Source organism: Dipodomys merriami, unplaced genomic scaffold (genome assembly GCF_024711535.1).
Source record: "Dipodomys merriami isolate MVZ:Mamm:240054 unplaced genomic scaffold, mDipMer1.0.p SCAF_327, whole genome shotgun sequence".
Taxonomy (NCBI): Eukaryota; Metazoa; Chordata; class Mammalia; order Rodentia; family Heteromyidae; genus Dipodomys; species Dipodomys merriami.
Window position 1 is genome coordinate 906,178 of NW_027204793.1, and position 6,847 is coordinate 913,024.

A 6,847-nucleotide genomic window follows, 5' to 3' on the forward strand; every position below is an offset into this window, starting at 1 on the left:
ATAATGTGATGTGAGGAAACTGAACCCTTAGATATGTATTTTAATGCTTTTTTCTTTCATTCATTTGTTTCTAATGCATTTATAAGATTATCTCTTTGTTTCTTTGTATGTCCCTCCGCCACAGTATAAACCCTGCTTTCACTATATTTGATGCTGATATAATTTGTGGAGGAGATGGGGAAAAACAAGTCGTTTAAGGATAGAGGTGGACCTGTTGCAACAATGAGAAGTACAAGTTGTCCTGTCGAAAACGAGCTTTACAACGTTGGTGCAGGAGGCGGGGAGAGGCTTGGGGGGAAGGCTGCGAAGGGATGTGAAGGGTAAACAAAGGAGGAGGCTGCAAAGCTTGATAAGAAATGTACACATTATCCTGCCCATGTAATTGTAACCCCTCTGTACAGTATGTTCACAAAAAATAAAATAAAATAATATTTAAAAAAAAGATACAGCTTTGGCAATATCATCTCCATATAAGGCCACGTTCTTATCATAGAATCCAAACAGAATATGGTATCATATAAGATGGAATACTCATAGAAGAATCTAGAGGTCTTTTATTAAGTCAGATCGCAAAGATTAACAAAACTAAAATACCACCAATTTCTGTGTGTTTTTAATTTAGAAAATGTAGTCATTTTCACAAATATATTAGTGTCAACAGGACATGGGTTTCTTATAGTTACTTTAAAATTCATTGTTCGGACAGTTAACGTCCTAGGCCATAATACACTTCTCTTTCCATCTCAGTTTTAGGAAATACTAAATGATGAGCACAGCATTGACTGCACTGCCAACTACTATGGAGACAGCAGCTTACATCTGCAGAGAATCGAGGTATATTACAATGAGGCAGCTGGTGATTGTCTCCCATCTGGCTTCCCACACCATGGCAGAATAATTCCCTGAGGAAAACTAATGACAAGGAAGGAGTTGGTGCCTTTCTAAGGGCAGTATTTTAGTTTGAATTTGAGACCTTTATCTTGTAAGTGAAGTGCTGTATCCACGTGAGCCACTCAACCAGGTATCTTAATTTTTGAGTATACACTTGGGAATTTCCCCAGGACGCCTTATATGTGAATTCCCCCTACCTCTTCTTGCTGACGAGCTACAACTGGATTTTTTTTTGTCAGTCATGAAGCTTGAACTTTGAACGTAGACACTGTCCACCAACTCTTCAGCTCAAGACAAGTGGCACTACCAATTAATCCACAGTGCCACTTCCAGTTTTCTGGTGGTTTATTGGAGATAAGAGCCTTGCTGGCTTTTCATGCCCTGCCTGGCTTTGAACCATCCTCCTCCATCTCAGCCTCCTCAGTAGCTAGAATTATAGGCATGATCCCATTTTACATAATTAAAAATGAGACGGCCTAAATATGTATTCTAAAACAATTGATAAAATATAATTTAAATACAATCCAAGATAAGGACTCAAATGTTTTTCTTTCTTGGTATTGTTTCTAACATATTTATAAGAAGATTTCTCTGTTGCTTTGTATGTATCTCCCCCATGGTATAACCCTCTTTTCATTGGATGTGATGTTGGTATAATTTGTGGATGGGAAGGGAAAAAATCAAACTGTTTAAAAAGGTATACAGGTGGACCCATTCCAACAATGAGATGTTTAAGACGTTATGTAGAAAACAAACTTTACAGCTTTGGTGTTTGGGGGAAAGGAATGGGAAGGGGTGGAAGGGGAACAAAGGAGAAGGCAACAATGCTCAATAAGAAATATACTCATTACCTTGTTCATGTAATTTTAACCCCTCTCTATGGTATTTTCAAAATGAAAAAATTGTAAAAGAACAAATACAATCCAATGCCGTTTTATTGTGTGCTAGTCATCCTTCTAAGCTCAAGATCTTGGCACTGACCATGAGCTTCTTTTGCTAAAGGCTAATGTTCTACCACTTAAGTCACATCTCCACTACCAACTATTTTGGCTAATTTCTTAGAGATGAGAGTCTCCCAGACTTTCCTGCCCCAGCTGGCTTCAATTTGCGATCCTAAATTCTCAGACCTTTGAGTAGCTAGAATTACATGCTTCAGCAACCAGAGTCCAGTTATATTGCCCTCTTTAAAATACAGATTGCATTTCTAAAAAAAATATTTTTAATTCAAAATTTAAAATTTTGGGGGGGGTCCGGATGTGGGGCCTGAATTCTGGGCCTGGATGCTGTCCCTGAGCTCTTCAGCTCAAGGCTATTTCTCTATCACTTGGACCACAGCACCCCTTGTGGCTTTTTACTTTTTGCTTATGTGGTGCTGAGGAATTGAACGCAAGGCCTCAATCATGCAAAACAAGCGTTCTACCACTCAGCCACCTTCCCACCCCCAATTTTAAAATTTTAAAGAGGGATGTTCAGTCACTAATATGCATGAGAATAGTCCAAATTACAAAGCATAAATAAATTGTTTCACCCTGAAATCTATAACACTTCTGGTCTTGAGCATTTTGAATATGAATACTTAGCCAACAATATATTCTTTTTAAGGTTTTAAAGTAAGAAAGCATTCTTCTGATGTAGAAAAACTAATGTGTAAACATTGTTTTAAATGATTAATATTATCTTTCCTAATACAGACAACCTAACTGAAGTCTACAGATTAGATTTTGAGTTTTTGTAACAGTCAATGTAAAGTTTATTTAATTTTATATTAAGAGTTTCCATTCTACATTAGTGTATAAAAACAAATCATGGGAAATTGGCTTTCCTGTGTAATAAACCAGTGAACAAGTTCAAACAAAAGGATAAATATATTTAATTTATTTGATTTATGGATCTACATTTTGGGATGTCTCACCTTGATATTTTGTGTAAATATTGTTTAAGTAACGTCTAAGATTCAATCTTCTAGTTCCTTGGTTGAAAGTGGTTGTGGGGATTGTGTCACTCCTATGAACAATATTTTAGATTGTGTCTTTATTAGATCCTGTATATCCAGCAAGATGGCCAGTTTTCTTTATGTGAATGTTTAGAAAACGGGGCATTTTCAAACTGGTATTTTATCATTTTAAATGATGTCCTTTGGCCAACTCAGGTTAAATGGCTAACTGCAAGTAATTGCCCAAGTTTCCTCTGAGTATTTGAATACAGGGACATGTGCTATTTAATAACCATTATTGTAACATCATAAGACAAGAAATATATATTGTGTATATTTTTCCCCAGGAAAGACTTATACTTGAATTCCCCCTACATCTAGTTGCTGAATAGCCACACTTGGCTCTTTTATTTTTGTCGGACATGGGGCTTGAACTCTGGGCCTAGGCATTGTCCCTCAACTCTTCAGCTCAAGGCAAGCAGCTCTACCACTTGAGCCACAGTGCCATTTCTGGTTTTCTGTTAGTTTATTGGAGATAAGAGTCTCATGGTCTTTTCCTGCCCGGGCTGGCTTAGAACAGCGATCCTCTGATCTCAGCCTGCAGAGTAGCTAGGATTACATTCATGAGCCACTGTTGCCTGGCACCTGTCTCATTTTCTTGAGAAAGCTAATTGGGGAAGGGAAAGAATAGTGGGATAATAACAAAGGGAGGGGTAACAATTTTTGAGAAGAAATGCAATTTCCTTACTCATGTAACTGTAACTCCTATATGCAGCACATTTACAATAAAATAAAATTAACAAAAAAACAAAAGGTTCTTGCTTATAGGCGCTGGTGACTCACACCTGTAATGCTAGCTACTCAGGAGGCTGAGATCTGAGGATCAGGGTTCAAAGCCAGCCTGGACAGGAAAGTCCCTGAGATTCTTATCTCCAATAAGTCACTCAAAAAAACTGTAAGTGGGGCTGTGGCTCAAGCAATAGAGTGCTAGTCTTGAGCTGAAGAGCTAAGGGACTGTGCCCAGGCCCAGAGTTCAGCCACATGACCAACCAAAAAAAAGTGGTTCTCATCTTTCTATTGCCCTATTAGGCTCAAACCCTGATGCTCATCTTTGCCTCCTGAGTAGCTGAGAATTTGGCCACCATGCCCAAACAAAGGAATGAATATTCATGGAAACAGACAATTGCAAATGTTAAAGTTGCTGAAACCTTTTGCATGTTGATTCATGTTCTCTTCTTATTACCATTTTATGTGATCCGTGGTCTGGATCTCTGAGCCAGGACACTGTTTCATAGCTTTCTCACTCATGGCTGGTGCTTTACAACTCCAATCACAGCTTCACTTCTGTTTTCTTCTTTGGTTTGCTGATGAATTGATGATAAGAGACCATAGCCCTCAGATTTAATCTGTCTTAGTATTTAGGATTACACACAAAAACCAAAAACTCATGAATCATTTTGCAAATTTAATTGGATTTTCTTATACTTTTTTTTTCTATTTTTTATTTCCTTATGTATGCTGGGCTTGGGACTATAAATCAGAGTCTAGGTATTGTCCCAGTACATTTTTAAGACTGGCACTCTAATATGTGAGCCACACAATTTGTGGTTTTCTTTACTCTAATTGGCTAATTAGAGATGAGTACATGTCTTCTCCTGACTGGGCTGTCCTTGAACATTGATCCTCAGATGTGAGAATCCAGAGGAACTACAATAACAGGTGTGAACTACCTCAGTTTTGCTCATTTTAACCTCTAAAATTGTCTCTTCCTATTCTTCTTCCACCTTTCTTTTTATTTATGTATTTTATTATTTTTGTGTGTGCTGGTCCTGGAGCTAGATCGCAAGGTGTGGGGGCTGTCCCAGAAATAATTTTCTCATTTCTACCATTGGAGCCACAGGTCAACCTCCAGCTGTTATTTTCTTCTTTTTGGTGCTTAATTGGAAATAAGGTGGCTCAGTGGTAGAGCACTTGCCTTGCATGCATGAGGCCCTGGGTTCGATTCCTCAGCACCACATAAGCAGAAAGTAAAAAGCCAGAAGTGCTGCTATGGCTCAAGTGGTAGAACGCTAGCCTTGAGCTGAAGAGCTGAGGGACAGTGCCCAGGCCCAGAGTTCAGGCCCCATGACCAGACCCTCCCTCCACAAAAAGAATCTCATGAAAAGCACAGAATGACTCAGAAAATTGAAATCCGAGGATCACAGTTTGAAGCCATCCTTCACAGTAAATTCCATGAGACTCTTTATCTCCAATTAGCTGGTAGGGATCCCACCAATAAATTGAGAGTGATAGAACTCCAGCCTTGAGTAAAGTAGAACATGTTCAACCACCATGGCTGGCACACAAGGGAAAAATGCCCCATGGACTTTCTTGCTTGGGCTTGTCTTTAAATGGTATTTTCTGACTTTAGCTTCCTATGTAGCTAATACAACATGTGTAAGCCACCAGTGACTGACTAAAACTCTGTCACTGTTATTCCTTCTCATCTTCTATACTTCATTTCTTTTGTGGTGGACCTGAGGGTTGAACTTGGGGCATCAGTGTTGCTCTTTTTATGTCTTTTATGTAACATTTTTTCAGTTTTGTTGCTCTAAGGTTTTATTTTCTATATGGCTTTTTATTTCTTATACAAGTAAATTTTTATATCTTACAAAAATAACTTATATGGGTACTGGTGGCTCATACCTCTAATCCTACTCAGGAGGCTGACATTGAGGATCACAGTTTGAAGCCAACATAGGTAGAAAAGTCTGTGAAATTCTTATCTCCAATAAACAACCAAATATCCTAGAAGTGTTGCTATGAATCAAGTAGTAAAGTGCTATCCTTGAGCAAAAGAAATCAGAGCCCAGGAGGTGATTTCAAGCCCCTGTACTGGCACGAAAAGAAATTCATTAGCTTTACTAGGATTTCTGGTGTGAGCCACCAGTTCTGGGCTTAAGAACCAACTTTTGTAGCAGTTGCCACTTTTGATCTTTTCCTTAGGAGCTTTAATGATTTTTTTTCCATGCCTATATTTACATTCCACTAATGGCTTTATTTTTTTGGTTGGAAGGACAGTTCAATAATTCAATAACATATCAAAAAAGGCATGTCTTGAATTTTTTATTTTAAATAGGAAAGCAAACCATATGCTTAGTCTGAGACCAGCAGAGTGTGAATGCTGGTTTGATTGCAGAGCTGTGGAATGTATTTCAGGAAGTGGGAGCCTACCAGTTTGGGTGTTTCAGTTGTCAGGTCTTCCTGCAGCTTCACAATAAACTTCTATGATGTCACGGCCATCTTTGCCATCACAAACCTTAGGTGTCAGGCACTGATCTCACCCTTATGTGGACTTAGATACACAGGAAGGAAAAAAATAGAAGAAATGACGATTGACCACAAGACCACAGCTTTATGAGCTTTCCTGATTGAATTCTGAGATTTCATGAGCAGAGCAGGCTCATCTCCACACAAGACTCCTAAGAACTAAGGACCAAGCACTGTTGTAGACAACTGCAGAAACAGATGTGAATACAACTGCAAATGGCCTGCCTCCATGTAAATTTCATGCTGAGGGAGAAAACCAGAAATCACAATGAAAACGTCAAACCATCAGAAGGATGGTGATCTGGGGAGAAAGCTTCACATTGGAGGATCAGAGGAAAAGACATATGATCTAACAGCACGGGCCATCATCCATGCAATTAATGCTTTTCCATGCTGGCTCCAATCTCAATCCAAGATCTTATCCTCCTGATATGGAAACTGTAGGTGTGAGGCACCTGGGCTCTTTGATAAGAATATCTATTACCAATGTGTGCTAGGTTTCTTGGAATTTTCTTGTAAGGAAGGTTCAAAATTAAACGTATTATACTTCTTAAACTTTCTTTTCATTATCTTCTAATTATTTGAATATGAGTTGTCTTCTTGACTTCTTGGAAAAATCAAGATAATATTTTTCATTGTTAAAATCCTGGGGAGGGAAGGAAGATCACAGTTTCTTTGCCAAAATACTAGAATGCAATAGTCATTTTCACTGAT